The sequence below is a fragment of the Anomaloglossus baeobatrachus genome, chromosome 9, assembly GCF_048569485.1.
Source record: "Anomaloglossus baeobatrachus isolate aAnoBae1 chromosome 9, aAnoBae1.hap1, whole genome shotgun sequence".
Classification (NCBI taxonomy): Eukaryota; Metazoa; Chordata; class Amphibia; order Anura; family Aromobatidae; genus Anomaloglossus; species Anomaloglossus baeobatrachus.
The window spans coordinates 204251068-204268979 of record NC_134361.1 but is presented as its reverse complement, the minus strand read 5'-3'; the positions used below and the strand labels follow the sequence as shown (position 1 = coordinate 204268979).

General features: G+C 47.3%; 1 protein-coding gene across 1 annotated transcript in view; it reads left to right on the top strand.

The window, feature by feature from the left end:
• The window catches only part of COL27A1 (collagen type XXVII alpha 1 chain), a 347486-nt gene that overhangs the window by 226080 nt on the left and 103494 nt on the right, over window positions 1–17912 (top strand). The window lies entirely within an intron of this gene.

Below are 17912 nucleotides of genomic sequence, written 5' to 3'. Positions count from 1 at the left end.
GCACATCAGGTGCAGGCTAGTCACACATCACGGGGCCGGCGTGCCGCACATCACGGGCCCGGCGAGCCGCGCATTACGGACCCGGCGAGCCGCACATGACTGGCCCGGCGAGCCGCACATGACTGGCCCGGCGAGCCGCACATGACTGGCCCGGCGAGCCGCACATGACTGGCCCGGCGAGCCGCACATGACTGGCCCGGCGAGCCGCACATGACTGGCCCGGCGAGCCGCACATGACTGGCCCGGCGAGCCGCACATGACTGGCCCGGCGAGCCGCACATGACTGGCCCGGCGAGCCGCACATGACTGGCCCGGCGAGCCGCACATGACGGGCCCGGCGAGCCGCACATGACGGGCCCGGCGAGCCGCACATGACGGGCCCCGCGAGCCGCACATCACGGGCTCCGCGAGCCGCACATCACGGGCTCCGCGAGCCGCATATCACGGGGCCGGCGAGCCGCACATCACGGGGCCGGCGAGCCGCACATCACGGGGCCGGCGAGCCGCACATCACGGGGCCGGCGAGCCACATGTGGCTCACGAGCCACTGATCGGGAACCCTTGCATTAGATGGTCAATCAATTATGCCAAAATTTGTGGTAATGGAGGAGGGTTAGAGCCTGGGAAAGGAAAAATAGCTCAGATCATGATGTTGCTGTAATTCTTATTCTTTCCAATGATCAGTAGGGATCTGACATGTTTCACCTCAACAATTCATAAAGTGATGGCATCCAATAGTATGGGAGTAACCTGTAACGGGAAATCTTTCCTTTTTCTTCTTCTTCCACCTTTATGATCCCCTCTGGCTTCCATTGATTTCAATAGCAGGTTTATGGACATGGGGTGAAGCGTCTGTGGGGATTTATAAGTTCGAAGACCCCAATGATAATTTCTTCTAACGTATTTTCCAGTTGGGATTAGTCATTGAATAGATAATAATTGAGTGATCATATAATCCTTGGCTTTAAGAATTATTTATTACTTTCTTCATCCAGAAAACTCACTTCTGGGTCCTGGGAATCTTCTTCTTCAGTAAAGGTTTTATATGAGAGTAAACCAGCGCTGACCACAGCCATGACAGCTCTTTACCACCAACACCCCCACTTTCCATGGCTACATGAGTCATCACTGCACACTTTGGATACTTTGGATAAAACCTGTGATCGGAAAAAAAATACAGGGAAATTAAATCTAAAAAAAAAATGGACGCCTTGTATTTCGAAGGTCTGGCACATAGAAAACCGATGGGATTGCGAGGATGTAGGGGTGGATCGGGACACGGACAGCTAATGTTTCCATCTTATAATGATAAAAGCAACAGGGTGTGGGCATAGTACCCACGGAAATCGCCCTGTTTGTCACTGGGAACATCTAAATTTAGCTTATTGGACTTGATCTAATTTTCTATTGCACAGTCTGATATATGGTAAGTCTGTGAAGGTGCGGCCTTTTTTTTTTTTTTTCTTTGCTTTTCTTCCAAAAACCGCACCAGCCATGTCTATGTTCCATTGAAGTGAATGCGGCTAAGCTGCAATACCATACACAAAAAAGCAGCCATGTGTTTACTGATCTTGAATAATCCTTCTTGTTTTGGAAAACTAGTAGGTGCCACCAGCGATTAAAATATATTGTATATGTTGTGTGCATATACCCTTAGCCATGAGAATCCTCTCTCAACCCCTCTTACTCAAACTTTGCTCATTTCTACTATCGAGGTACCTGATTGCCTATACGTGTGGTAGCCATATCCCCTGCAGAAAAGACTCTGCTATTAACTGTATTGCTGCTGAAAGAACCTGATTGCACCAATGTTTCTGCTATTAACAATATCCTTGCTGCAAGTTCCTGATTGCATCCATGTCTCTGCTGTTAACCATATGCCTGCTGCACGTCTCTGATTGAATTTGTCTGCGCTATTAACCATATGCCTGCTGCAGGTTTCTGATTGAATTTGTCTGCACTATCAACCATATGCCTGCTATTAACCATATCCCTGCTGCAAGTTTCTGATCGAGTCTGTCTGTTTTATTAACAATGTCGCTGCTGCAAGTTCCTGATGGAATTTATGTCTTCGCTTTTAACCATATTTCTGCCGCAAGTTTCTGATCAAAGCTATGTCTCTGCTATTAACCATATCCTTGCTGCAAGTTCCTGATGCAGCCATATCTCTGGTTTTAACCATATCTTTGCTGCAAGTACCTGATCGAATCTGTCTCTGCTATGAACCATATCCCTGCTGCAAATTTCTGATCGAATCTTTCTCTGCTATTAACCATATCCCTGCTGCAAGTTCCTGATCAAATCTGTTTCTGCTATTAACCATATCCCTGCTGCAAGTTTCTCATCTACTCTTTCTGCTATTATCCGTTTCCCTGCTACAAGTTCCTCATTGCATGTGTGTCTGCTATTAACCATATCCATGCTGTAAGTTCCTGATTGCATCCATGTCTGTTATTAACCATATCCCTGCTGCAAGTTTCTCATAGAATCTATGTCTGTGATATTAACCATATCCCCGCTGCAAGTTTCTAACTTTTTGTACTGCAGTTCCTTTGTGTGACCGCCGCCAGCAGCATCTAGTTCTTTCCATTGTCCATTCGCTGTCCTGCATACTCTGCAGTCCTGGTCCTCGCCGATCCATGTGCAGCCCTTTATCTCCACGTCATCACCTCTGGTCCGTGCTGCTCACTTTTTTTTTTTTTTTTTTTTTATAAATAATCCACCTGATCTAGTGATCCCATAACATAGACTTTGTTGTTTGCTCTTTTTGCGCTGGATAACGTTTTTCACTCATTAGTAATAACATTATTATTTTAAATTTAGGGTAATAAAATCTCCAACCTTTTAATGACAAGATAGAAATTTATCTTTCGTTCTCGGCATCAAAGACCTGCGGTCGGTCGATGTAAACAGGAAGGTTAATGGTGTAAATGATATTGTTCTGGGGGCTGATATAACCGAGCACTTTACCCACTTCTGTAATATCTAAAGATGCTTTTAGTGTAAATATCCCTTTAATCTTCCATTTGACTATAACCCAGGAAGACCTCACGAGTCGAGTGACTCAGGGGTTTTACGGAGACATCACAAGCTCCAAAAAAAACATTCAGCGAGTTAAAATCCGATGTAAAACAAGTTAAGGGTTGTCTCAGTTAAATATTTTGCTCGAAAAATTGTTGAGTGTGCAACCACATAAGGAGAGGCTGTCAGGAGCGGCGTCACACGGAGTATCCGGGGTCTAGGAGATCGGGGCTGTCTTCTTCTGAAGAGTACATGACTCTGTAGAGAAAAATATCCAAGGCTCTAGTCACTTTCTGACTCATCGTGAGGTTCACCGAACTCTCCTCCCTAATACTTTACACTTCAGCTCTGCTTATCTACCACAACTCAGTAAAATATGACTACATGAAGCAAATTTCCATTATGATTAGCAGCTAAGCCACCAGATCTCATACACTGTGCTGCACCTTAAAGGGCTGTACCAAGATTTGAAAGTAGCTCCTAACCATAACATAGGGGGAAAACTTTCTGATCACTGGGTTTCCGCCCTCTGGGACCCCCCCCCCCACCGATCCATAGAACAGGCCCATCCAAATGGATCGGAGGTTGAGCATTGAGTGCCAAAGGTAACCAAGCCGCGTTTTTGGGATCGGTGTGCGGTCTCATGTGGAGAGATGATAATGTAATAAAAAAAAACTGCTGCAAGTTTCTATTTGAATCTCTGTGCTGTTAACTGTATCCCTGCTGCAAGTTCCTGATCTAATCTTTCTCTGCTATTAACCATATCCCTGCTGCAATTTATTGATTGCATCTATGTCTGTGTTATTAACCATATCCATGTTGCAAGTTCCTTAATGCATCTCTGTCTCTGCAATTAACCATATACCTGCTACAAGTTCCTGATCTAATCTATCTCTGCTATTAACCATATCCATGCTGAAAGTTCCTGATTGCATCTATGTCTGTGCTATTAACCATATCCATGCTGCAAGTTCCTTAATGCATCTTTTTCTGCAATTAACTATATACCTGCTGCAAGTTCCTGATCGAATCTATCCATGCTGCAAGTTCCTGATTGCATCTGTCTGTGCTATTAACCATATCCATGCTGCAAGTTCCTTAGGCTGCTTTTACACATCCGGTTTTTGCAGTGCGGCTCAATCCGGCTTAACCTATGCAACGGATGCGGCGAAAAAAACTGCTCCGTTGCATAAGTTTTTCCATGCGGCTTGATACTGAGCATGCGCAGTGCAAAAAACCGCATCCGGCAGCTGGATGCGGTTTTTGCCGCAGGACGCCACATCTGGTGTCCGCGATGCGTTTTTTTCGCCGCACAAAAAACGTGCCAGGCAACGTTCCATCCATCCGCCGCATGGGCTAAATATGCCGCACCGGCAAAAAACGGACGCAACGCAAGGCCATGCGGCACAATACTGAGCTAAGGCTACTTTCACACTTGCGTTCAGCGCAGTCCGTCACTATGGAGAATAGCGCAGTCCGTTAACGCACTGCGCTAGTCTCCATAGACTTGTATGGACGACGCACTGTAACGCAAGTGTCAGCGTTGCATCCGCTGGACGACGCAGCGTCATTATTTTGACGCTGCGCCGGGCGGATGGAACGCTGCATGTAACGTTTTTTTGAGCAGCGGAAACCTTTATTTTTCACTGCGCATGCTCTCTTTTTTTTTTTTTTTAATCACAAACTTTATTTTATTTCTCGGTGGCCGAACGTGCAGCTGAGCGCTCGGCCGCCGGCATGTCAGGGCACTCAGCTGAGCGCTCGGCCGCCGGCACGTCAGGGCACTCAGCTGAGCGCTCGGCCGCCGGCACGTCAGGGCACTCAGCTGAGCGCTTGGCCGCCGGCAGGTCAGGGCACTCAGCTGAGCGCTCGGCCGCCGGCACGTCAGGGCACTCAGCTGAGCGCTCGGCCGCCGCCACGTCAGGCCACTCAGCTGAGCGCTCGGCCGCCGGCACGTCAGGGCACTCACCTGAGCGCTCTGCCGCCGGCATGTCAGTGCACTCAGCTGAGCGCTCGGCCGCCGGCATGTCAGGGCACTCAGCTGAGCGCTCGGCCGCCGGCATGTCAGGGCACTCAGCTGAGCGCTCGGCCGCCGGCATGTCAGGGCACTCAGCTGAGCGCTCGGCCGCCGGCATGTCAGGGCACTCAGCTGAGCGCTCGGCCGCTGGGATGTCAGGGCACTCAGCTGAGCGCTCGGCCGCCGGCATGTCAGGGCACTCAGCTGAGCGCTCGGCCGCCGGCATGTAAGGGCACTCAGCTGAGCGCTCGGCCGCCGGCATGTCAGGGCACTCAGCTGAGCGCTCGGTCGCCGGCATGTCAGGGCACTCAGCTGATCGCCCGGCCGTCGGCATGTTATAGCGCTTAGCTGAGCGCTTGGCCGCCGGCTATTAAGAGCGATCAGCTGATCGTTCACAATAGTCGGCTGCCGGTACTGTAAAGAAGAAAAAAAAAAAACGCTTTCCGTTATTTTGTACGATCCGTAGCATTGCGTTGTGCCCCTATATGCAACGCATCCGTCACACAACGCAATGCTACGGAAGCCGTCCAACGCAAGTGTGAAACTAGCCTAATGCAAGTCTATGGGGAAAAAACGCAACCGGCGGCAAAAAAAAACGGTTGCGTTTTTTCTGCAAAGCGCCGTATTGTGCCGCTCAGCAAAAACCGGATGTGTGAAAGCGGCCTAAATGCATCTCCGTCTGCAACTAACCATATCCCTGCTTAATTTAAAGTGACAGTCACCAGATTTCACAATACAAACTATATTCATTATCAAATACTTCTCTACTGATGAGGCTGGTGTGTTTACTTTGAAAATCATAGCTGTATATTCCTCAAATTAAACTGGGCGTTTAAAAAAATATATAAATAAAAAATTGTTTTAAAATTAAGCATTGATACGGCCATTCTTACATACATACATTTTCGAAGTAAGTACACCAGCCCCATCAGTTCTAATGAACCTGTTTAATAATGTATTCAGTATTGTTAAATCTGGTGACAGATCTAAAAGTAGGCATGGAGTATTCAGCAATTCTTACATACATTTTCAAAGTAAGTACACCAGCCCCATCAGTTCTAAGGAATCTACTTAATAATGTATTTAATATTGTTAAATCTGGTGACAGATCTGCCTTAAAAACACATATGAAAGCCGTGCAAAAACTCCTGGTATATAGGATGTGAACACCTTTAGGAGGTAACTGAGAATCTGTCAGGGAGTTGATGCGTGTATCTGTTTATTCACTCCTCTGAGCTGATTTATGACCACAGACAAGTTCAATAGTGAACTAAACTTTCATGTGGTCCTAAATCAGGATCGGGACCCTACTAAAAGTCAGTGGGGTGGGGTCCAGGTCATGAATTCGGTAGACTTGTGGCTTCCATTATTACTGGACTGTGCAGTAGTGGTGCGATCAGAGCATAAAATACATACCGTATTTTTCGGACTATAAGACGCACCGGACTATAAGACGCACCCTGGTTTTAGAGGAGGAAAATAGGAAAATAAAACTTTAAGCAAAAAAATGTGGTCATGACACACTGTTATGGGGCGAGGATCTGCTGCTGACACTGTTATGGGGGTAATGTCCCCAAATTCTCTACTAAGGTACCCCATCCTGGTAATGATCCTCCTGCCTTGTATATGATCCTGCTATAAACCCCCATCCTGCTTATATACCAGCATCCTGCTCATATTCCCCCATCCTATTCATATACCCCATCCTGTTCATATACCCCATCCTGTTCATATACCCCCATCCTGTTCATATACCCCCATCCTGTTCATATACCCCATCCTGTTCATATTCCCCCATCCTATTCATATACCCCCATCCTGTTCATATACCCCCATCTTGTTCATATACCCCCATCCTGTTCATATACCCCCCATCCATCCTGTTCATATACCCCCCCATCCTGTTCATATACCCCCCATCTGGTTCATATACCCCCCCTCCTGTTCATATACCCCCCATCCTGTTCATATACTCCCCATCCGTCCTGCTCATATACTCCCATCCTGTTCATATACCCCCATCCTGTTTATATACCCCCATCCTGTTCATATACCCCCCATCCTGTTCATATACCCCCATCCTGTTCATATACCCCCATCCTGTTCATATACCCCCATCCTGTTCATATACTCCCATCCTGTTCATATACCCCCATCCTGTTCATATACCCCCATCCTGTTCATATACCCCCATCCTGTTCATATACTCCCATCCTGTTCATATACCCCCATCCTGTTCATATACCCCCATCCTGTTCATATACCCCCATCCTGTTCATATACTTCCATCCTGTTCATATACCCCCATCCTGTTCATATACCCCCATCCTGTTCATATACCCCCATCCTGTTCATATACTTCCATCCTGTTCATATACCCCCATCCTGTTCATATACTCCCATCCTGTTCATATACCCCCATCCTGTTCATATACTCCCATCCTGTCCATATACTTCCATCCTGTTCATATACCCCCCATCCCTCCTGCTCACATACTCCCATCCTGCTATATGCCCCCATCGTGCTCATATACCATCCTGGTATATGGCCTGTATCCTATAGCACAGAGAAAAAAAAACAAACGTTTATACTCACCTTTTCCTCACTCCCTCCAGCACCGATCATCTTCCTCTCTGCGCCGCTGATCTGTGTGTGTGGAGCCGTTCCCCTGCAGCACGCGATGTCTTCCTGTCTGTGCCGATCAGCTGACCGGCATAGATCAGCTGGCCGGCACAGATCAGCTGACCAGCACAGACAGGAAGACATCGCGTGCTGCGGGGGAACGGCTCCACACACGGGGACGGGTGAGTGCACTGATTCACTGCACCCCGCGCTGATAATGATGTGCGGGGGGCAGTGAATACAGCCGCACATGATCACTCCAGGCTGTAATTGCCAGGGGTGATCATGTGGACCGGCTCTTTACTATGCGCGGGTCCCCGCTCGTCCTCCCGCCCACCTGTCAGCGCCGGCTTCTGCGCTGAGAAATGGGCGGGAGGATGGGCGTGCATATGTAATGAGCGGGCACACGTGGTCACGGCAGGCTGCTATAGTAGCCTGCTCGTGCCCCCGATGACCCGCTCCACCGCAGCACCCTCATTCCCCGCAGCCACAGTCAGACCATAAGACGCACCCCCAACTTTCCCCCAACATTTGGGGGAAAAAAAGTGCGTCTTATGGTCCGAAAAATACGGTATATTTCTTCTTCACTGCTACCCAAAAAATGACTGCTTCAATCCTGCAAAATCAGCGGGTGAATTTCTTTCTACCCTTTTTCTGGTCTTCCTGAAGGTTGATAGCTTAGATCATGATTTATAGTAGCCAGGAGCTGTAATTTACCCAGTAGTCATCAGGCTGAGTGATATAAAACCAGTCTCATAAAGCCGGGTTCTTTATTATCCAGGTGGATATGTTGATAACATCCATCATGTTCACATAAAAAAAGATGAAAGCATACCACAAAGTTGGCGGAGGATCGGGGCAGTAGCTGGCTCCGGCCACAGGCTATGACAGATTTACTGAAGCCGGATGAGAGGTGCTCAGGACATCAGCCTCTCACAAGGTGCATAGACGTCTTAAGTAATTCAATCCAGGCAAGGTCTAATGAAGAATAGTGGAAGATCCGGACGGAAACTTTTACGTGGAACCATTAGATTCATGACCAAAAATTGATATTTAATGAACCAAAGGCCAAAAAGTGATATATAATGCACCAAAAACCGTGCAAAACCAAATAAGTAACGCTTTCAACCAGTGCCATAGTGAAGCCTACAAGGTTTCCACCAAACACTGGAATCCGGGTCTCTGCCCCTACATCATTTTGCTCTCAGATCGGGTTGTAAAACCTGCTGACAGATTCCTTTCATATTTTTATGGGGTGGTGACTGAAAATAGCACACTATTATTTATTATAGCGCCATTTATTCCATGGCGCTTTACATGTGAAATAGGATCATACATAGACAAGTACAATAATCGTGAATATGTCAAGGAACAGACAGGTACAGGAGGAGAGAGGACCCTGCCTGCGAGGGCTCACAGTCTACAGGGGATGGGTGAGGATAGAGTAGGTGAGGGCAGAGATGGTTGTGCGGAGCTCAATGGACTGAGGGGGATGGGTGAGGATACAGTAGGTGAGGGAATAGCTGGTTGCGTGGCGCTACAGTGTACTGAGGGGGATGGGTGAGGATACAGTAGGTGAGGGTCGTGCTGCGCTGCAGTGGACTGAGGGGGATGGGTGATGATACAGTAGGTGAGGGTAGAGCTGGTCGTGCTGCGCTGCAGTGGACTGAGGGGGATGGGTGATGATACAGTAGGTGAGGGTAGAGCTGGTCGTGCGGTGCTGCAGTGTACTGAGGGGTATGGGTGAGGATATAGTAGGTGAGGGTAGAGCGGGCAGTGTGGCGCTGCAGTGGACTGAGGGAGATGGGGGAGGATACAGTAGGTGAGGGCAGAGCTGGTCGTGTGGCGCTGCAGTGGACTGAGGGGGATGGGTGAGGATACAGTAGGTGAGGGTAGAGCTGGTCGTGCGGTGCTGCAGTGGACATAGGGGTGATGGGTGAGGATACAGTAGGTGAGGGTCGTGCTGCGCTGCAGTGGACTGAGGGGGATGGGTGATGATACAGTAAGTGAGGGTAGAGCTGGTCGTGCGGTGCTGCAGTGTACTGAGGGGGATGGGTGAGGATATAGTAGGTGAGGGTAGAGCGGGCAGTGCGGCGCTGCAGTGGACTGAGGGGGATGGGTGAGGATACAGTAGGTGAGGGTAGAGCTGGTTGTGCGGCGCTACAGTGGACTGAGGGGGATGGGTGAGGATACAGTAGGTGAGGGCAGAGCTGGTTGTGCGGTGCTGCAGTAGACTGAGGTAATTGCAGGTTGTAGGCTTGTCGGAAGAGGTGTGCCTTCAGGTTTCTTTTGAAGGTTTCCACGATGGGCGAGAGTCTGATGTGTTGGGGTAGAACATTCCAGAGTCTGGAGGAAGCATGGAAGAAATCTTGTATGCGATTGTGAGAGGAGGAGAGAATGAGATCTTGTGAAGATCTGAGGTTGCGTGCAGGTAGGTCCCGGGAGACTACGTCATACCGTAGATGTATGGAGGTGAAAGGTTATGGGTGGCTTTGTATGTCATGGTTAGTGTTTTCAAATGGCGACTTTGGGTAATGGGAAGCCAGTGAAATGATTGGCAGAGAGGAGAGCCCGGGGAATAGCAAGGGGAGAGGTGGATTAGTCAGGCAGCAGAGTTTAGGATAGATTGGAGGAGTGCAAGAGTGTTGGAAGGGAGGCCACAGAGTAGGAGGTTGTAGTAGTTGAGGTGGGAGATGATGAGGGCATGCACTAGAGTTTTTGCAGATTCTTGGTCAAGGAATGTACGGATCCAGGAAATATATTTGAGTTGTAGTTGGCAGGACGTGGAAAGGGCTTGAAGTAGAGAGCAGAGTCAAGGGTTACTCCAAGGCAGCGAGTTTGTGGGACTGGAGGTAGTGAGCAGCCATTGACTTTGATGGATAGGTCAGGTGGAGTTGTAGAGTGAGGTGCGGTAAAAAATGACGAATTCAGCTTTGTCCATGTTCAGTTTTAGAAATGGAGTAGAAAAGAAGATGTAATAACAGACAGACACTGGGATTTTGGTTAGTAAGGAGGTGATATCCGTGCCAGAGAGGTAGATCTGCGTATCATCAGCGTAGAGGGGATACTGAAAGCCATAGGACTCTGAGCCGTCCCAGGCCGAAGGTGTAGATGTAGAACGGGAGGGGTCCAAGAACTAAACCTTGGGGAACACCGACAGATAGGGGGCGAGATGAGGAGGTGGTGTAAGAGGGGGAGACGCTGAATGTGCGGTCCATTAGATATGAAGTCATCCAGGATAGGGCCAAGTCTGTGATGCCCAGAGATTAGAGGATCTGTAGCAAGAGGGAATCGTCCACTTTTTCCCCCCAAATGTTCATCTCTTGCTCTTTTGTGTTTCACCCCCATGTAATTCCAATAACCACCTTGTTACATCGCCACCACAACAGACACTTCTCGCCCTCACACCTACTTTGTAGCTTTAATTCCATAACTGTTTTGAGCTACCTCAAAAGATAACAAACTGTATATATGGCCGCTCTTGAGATATGTACGATATATACTTCTCCAAACCTGAGTGCTAAATTAGAAGGAAATGTTGAAATTCGAGCTGCAACTCTTTTTCCTAACTTTTCTGAAGTTCTCCTAGAATGACAAGAGGCGTCATCAGTCGTAGAATTACAGAGCTCGTATTGTCATCAGCCGGTCGGCTGTCATCGCACCGGCCGCAGAGATCACAACACTGGCCAAGGAGAACACTAGTCTGTGTTCTAATGTGGCCCCATATGAGCTTGTATTCAGACTCAGTGATATTATAGGGGGGAGTTTTCCAGATTTGTAAATGTTCAAACCCACAAGAACCTGTGTGCCGCCCTAGTGCTATGGGGTACTCGGTCCTGGGCCATATATGTACGGGGATGCTGTGTCACGGGTGTGTACTGGCCGATGCCCGGTTCAGTGACCCTGGGGGTCGCTTTAAAAAGGGGATATATACAGGGGATATCAGAGAGTTTATATCGTGACGCCACTTGCGGGTTGCGGTTATGGTGATGGAATCGCCGCTGCACAGTTTCTCACCGATGAGGCTGATGTTAATGGCAGCCTGGATGTTGGGCCCTCCGCAATTAGGTCCGGGGCCCCAGAGGAGTAGATTGAGTTCATCGCGGAAAGAAGGGAGACCACCTGATGGGAATGCAGTGCCAACTAGTGTTTACTCACAGTGGTGGTAACACTGGTTCACTGAGGACGGCTGGTTTCGACCCCTGGTCCCTTTCGTCCCAGTGCCGATGTGGTAACCTGGTGGCTTCTTTCCCCAGCACCTCTCACTGGTTGGTGGAACCCCATGGCTTGGAGCGTCTGGGGGTCTCCTCCGGTTTGACGTGTAGTCTCTGGTCCGTACGGCGGGCAGTGTGAACCCTGCAGGGTTGGTGGTCTGTCCCGGTCCCTGGTTCTCTCGTTACTGCTGGTGCCCCCGGATTCTTAGGTCAGTGAGGTCCTGGATGGTCCCCTCACTGTGCAGGTATTTGTCAAGTAGCATGAAGCATTTGCCTGACCTAGGGCCCTGTGCCCCGTCGGTGCTTTGGTTCGAGGGGTACCTGGTTGTACCCTCCCTGGCAACCACTCTCCTTCACCAGCCAGGTCACTGCTACACAACTCCGTATGAAGACACGTCCGTCTCCTACAATTGTCACTGATCCTCGGTCTCACTCCTCCCTCCCCTCTGATTGTCGTCTAGTGGACCGGATCGGCTCCACCCCTGGTGGCCATCCATTGGGTCCCTAATTAGTCAGTCACCCATGATTGCGAGAGGGAAGCTGGGGATGTTTGTGTTTTGTTGCTACCGGCACTGGTCTTCCAGGTCTCTGGGGGTAGGCCCTGCATCTTTGACAGGATGCAGTACCTAGTAGTGCCCTGAACGGTTCAGGGGCGCTACACCTGCATCAAGCACTTAATATTGGAAGATAAGTGAAGAAGACAACTTATATAAAGTCCTGCTATGATACCTTCCTCCACCCCACTGTAGGGGACAGTATTTGGGTATTTGAAAACCAATTTTCTACCCCAAATGAATGAATCATCTATTAGTGAATGGAAATATAAAGTCTTATATAAACCTGGTGTGAATAGATTCTCAGCACCCGATCCATCAGCCTTGTCGGTAATCTGTGGCCGCTGGACAAGAGCCTCTTACGTGATGGCATCCCACGCTTTTCTTTTGATTAACTGGCCCAGTGCAATGTCACATATGCATCACGCCATGACAGTGTCGTCATGCCAGGTCCACACTGACCCGGCGGTTCTCAGGTATCCCAACAGATTAATGACGTGGCTGCTGGATCGGGTCCAATAACGTATTCACGCCATCTCTACTGGCAATGCATAGATTTAAAGGGAACCAACCATCATGATTTTCATATGTAAAGTAAAGCCAGTGCTATACTGGCACTAGGATGCTGAATCCAGGCATACCTTTTGTTCTGAGACTGGATGTTTTATTTTAGAAATATGTGCAAGTAAAGTTCCAGCAATGCTCTGCTGTTTGATTGACAGGTGCAACAGGGGTGGGAATATGTGGGTCAGGTCTTGCTGTGTCTGTGCCTGCCTGGCCTTCCGCTGCCTGTCACCATGATAGACGTTAATTCCGGGCACAGGCAGACACACAAGGGATGGGAATAGATAGCAAGACCCGACCCACATATTCACTTTCAGTTGCACCTGTCAATCAAACAGCAGTGCATTGCTGGAACTTTACTTGCACATATTTCTGAAATAAAACATCCAATCTCAGAACAAATCAGAACAAAAAAGTATGCCTGGATTCAGCGTCCTAGTGCCAGTATAGCACTGGCTTTATTTTATATATGAAAATAATGATGGTTGGTTCCCTTTCAACTGAATTTGTCATTGGAAATGACCTAGTGTTTAAATCATGTCTATATGTTAAATGTATTTTAAAACTATTTATATAAATTTTCTTTTTCCATTTTCTATATCAGTATATTTTAAAAAAAATAAATCTGAAATCTGGTTATTTTGACACTGGCTTCTAAGCTTTGCACTAGACTTGCACTCCCTGTTCTGTACAGATGACTTCTCAGCAGTTTCATTATGATCACAGTCAAGATTACAATGACAGGTAACAACTCTGTATATAATAGATTGTACAGGATATACTATTCATCACAGGTGATGTCACAGCTCACCTCCTCTTGTATGACTGATAACTCCTCTATATACCGTAGATAACAGGATGCACCATTCACAGTAGGTAATATCACAACTCACCTCCCCCTGTACAATGACTAATAACACAGTATTCAGAATTCAAAATAGGTGATATCACAGCTCACCTCCTCCTCCAGTACAATGACTGATAACACCTCTATTTACTGCACAGTAGATAACGGATTCACCATTCAGAATAGGGGATATCACAGCTCACCTCCTCTTCCTGTACAATGACATCACACAGGATCCACCATTCACAATAGGTAATATCACAGCTCACCTCCTCTTCCTGTACAATGACATTACACAGGATCCACCATTCACAATAGGTAATATCACAGCTCACCTCCTCTTCCTGTACAATGACATCACACAGGATCCACCATTCACAATAGGTAATATCACAGCTCACCTCCTCTTCCTGTACAATGACATCACACAGGATCCACCATTCACAATAGGTAATATCACAGCTCACCTCCTCTTCCTGTACAATGACATCACACAGGATCCACCATTCACAATAGGTGATATCACAGCTCACCTCCTCCTGTACACTGATAACAGTCTTCACCATTCACAATAGGTAATATCACAGCTCACCTCCTCCTCCTGTACAATGACTGATAACACAGGATCCACCATTCACCATATGTGATATCACAGCTCACCTCATCCTCCTGTACAGTGACTGATAACACAAGATCCACCATTCACAATAGGTGATATCACAACTCACCTCCTCCTGTAGAATCACTGATCACACAGGATCCACCATTCAGAATGGGTCACCTCCTCCTCCTGTACAATGACTGATAATACAGACTCCACCATTCACAATAGGTGATATCACAGCTCACCTCCTCCTCCTGTACAATGACTGATAACACAGTCTTCACTATTCAGAATAGGTGATATCACAGCTCACTTCCTCCTCCTGTAGAATGACATAACACAGGATCCACCATTCACAATAGGTGATATCACAGCTCACCTCCTCTACCTGTACAATGACAGATAATACAGACTCCACCATTCACAATAGGTGATATCACAGCTCACCTCCTCCTGTACAATGACTGATAACCCAGAATTCACAATAGGTGATGTCACAGCTCACCTCCTCCCTCTCCAGTACATATTGGACCACACTTGGATGACATTCATGTGTAGTCCGCTGTTTTGCCCACATCCATTGACTTTAATAGGTGCGCACCGTCTGATATACGCTGCCAATTCTGCGGGGGGGTTTTCTCTCTCATAGGCAATGCCATCGTCCTTCCTAAATATGTCTCAATTGGTCATCAATAGGCTATTGAGGAGGACGGCATGGAAATTGCCTGAAATTGCCTCGGTCCTGCCAGCAGACTGTCTGGGCTGAAATTAAATTGAGCAATTTCCTAATGTTTTTTATAAGGTCCCTCCAAACCGGAGGTGTCCGGTAAATTAGCCCAATAATCTAGATTGTGATCTCTCCGAGCCATCCGCGACTTTTCATGGCCCCCGCCGGCCTTGGAAACCCCCGTAAAACTTTGCCTCGTAAGAAATCCAGTCCTTGACAGGTCCTTTTGCGTGACTCATTGTAACTTCACGTCCTATAAATAGATTTATAACTTCTGTTATTTTTGGTGATTCTTTCCCTGGCAAAAGACCAGAGGATAGTACTGGAAAAAAAAGCCCGGTCAGATTCCGCAGAAATGTTGTAACAGAATCTGTGCTGATTCCGCTAGTATCGTCCTTGCCTCCCACACTTTGTGCTTGAGCCGGCTCCAGACTTTCTAGCGCATTATGCAATGTCCTGGCCGCGACCCATGTACAATGACAGGGATCTGTTTTACTCCGCACCGGGCGACCGCAGCATAAAGGCTACTGTGCAGCCGTACACCCAGGCCTTTCATCCCACCGCCAACCCATTTATCGGAACGCTGATGTTTTGGTAGAAGTAAATGGTTTGTTGATAAATTGCAGACGGAATGACATTAGTTGGGTTTACTTTGGAGCTTAGATTAGGTGCGGCTGTTTACGAAAAACAAGTTCTAATGTTTTTGACCCCCCCCTACCCCCCTACAAATTTCCATTTGATGGCTCAGTAACTGGGCGGCCATTGTGTGGGCTTTACTAACAATTCCAAAGCCATACAGAGAGCGCCTCAGTATCCGTGTCTGGAAACGGTTTGTCATTCTGTACTAATAAATCCCGAGAGTCAATAGTGATTCACACAATCCGCTTACCTGACCAACACTGTATCATTAGATGGAATCACTTTGCCATTACCAGACATGGGAAAAATCTAAGTATAGAAAAATTGTTGATTTCAGCCCACCTCGTAAATTAACTCTGGGGCGGTGAACGGATGGCTGGATGTCAGAGATCCAGCTCAATGCAGCGTAGGTAAAGAGGTAATCCGGCAGCTCGTCCGTAGAGTAGGTAAAGAGGTAATCCGGCAGCTCGTCCGTTGAGTAGGTAAAGAGGTAATCCGGCAGCTCGTCCGTTGAGTAGGTAAAGAGGTAATCCGGCAGCTCGTCCGTTGAGTAGGTAAAGAGGTAATCCGGCAGCTCGTCCGTTGAGTAGGTAAAGAGGTAATCCGGCAGCTCGTCCGTTGAGTAGGTAAAGAGGTAATCCGGCAGCTCGTCCGTTGAGTAGGTAAAGAGGTAATCCGGCAGCTCGTCCGTTGAGTAGGTAAAGAGGTAATCCGGCAGCTCGTCCGTTGAGTAGGTAAAGAGGTAATCCGGCAGCTCGTCCGTTGAGTAGGTAAAGAGGTAATCCGGCAGCTCGTCCGTTGCGTAGGTAAAGAGGTAATCCGGCAGCTCGTCCGTTGAGTAGGTAAAGAGGTAATCCGGCAGCTCGTCCGTTGAGTAGGTAAAGAGGTAATCCGGCAGCTCGTCCGTTGAGTAGGCAAAGAGGTAATCCGGCAGCTCGTCCGTTGAGTAGGTAAAGAGGTAATCCGGCAGCTCATCCGTTGAGTAGGTAAAGAGGTAATCCGGCAGCTCGTCCGTTGAGTAGGCAAAGAGGTAATCCAGCAGCTCGTCCGTTGAGTAGGCAAAGAGGTAATCCGGCAGCTCGTCCGTTGAGTAGGTAAAGAGGTAATCCGGCAGCTCATCCGTTGAGTAGGTAAAGAGGTAATCCGGCAGCTCGTCCGTTGAGTAGGCAAAGAGGTAATCCGGCAGCTCGTCCGTTGAGTAGGTAAAGAGGTAATCCGGCAGCTCGTCCGTTGAGTAGGTAAAGAGGTAATCCGGCAGCTCGTCCGTTGAGTAGGTAAAGAGGTAATCCGGCAGCTCGTCCGTTGAGTAGGTAAAGAGGTAATCCGGCAGCTCGTCCGTTAAGTAAAAACAATCTTTTAATCCAGAAGTTTAAAATTCACAAAACTTGGGTACAAAAAAAAATCTTAATCCATTCCCATGGGACGGAGTGGCAATTTCCACCCATGGGAATGGATTAAGATTTTTTTTGTACCCAAATTTTGTGTGAATTTTAAACTTGTGGATTAATGATTTGCTTTTACTCAACCCTCATTTAATCCATAAATTTAAAATTCCCAAAACTTGGGTACCAAAAAAAAAAAAATCTTATCCATCCCCATGGGTCGGTGTGTTAATTCCCACCCACAGGAATGGATAAAGATTTTTTTTTTTTTTTGGACCAAAGTTTTGTCGATTTTAAACTTGTCTTGTGGATTAAAAGATTTTTTTTTACTCAATGATCATTTAATCTTTAAATTCAAAATTTAGATACAAGAAAATCTTAATCCATTGCCATGGGTTGAAGTGGCAATTTCTACCCCTGGGAATGGATTAAGATATTTTGTCCCCAAATGTTGTGAATTCTAAACTTTAGAAAAAGATTTTTACTCAACGATCATTTAATCCATAAATTTAAAATTCACAAAATTTGGGTACAAAAAAAAATCTTAATTCATTTCCATGGGTCGGAGTCGCAACTCCCACCCATGGGAATGGATTAAGATTTTTTTTTTGGGACCAAAGTTTTGTGAATTTTAAATTTATGGATTAAATTAATTATTTTTTACTCAACGATCATTTAATTCATAAATTTAAAGGGAACCAAACATCAGGATTTTCATGT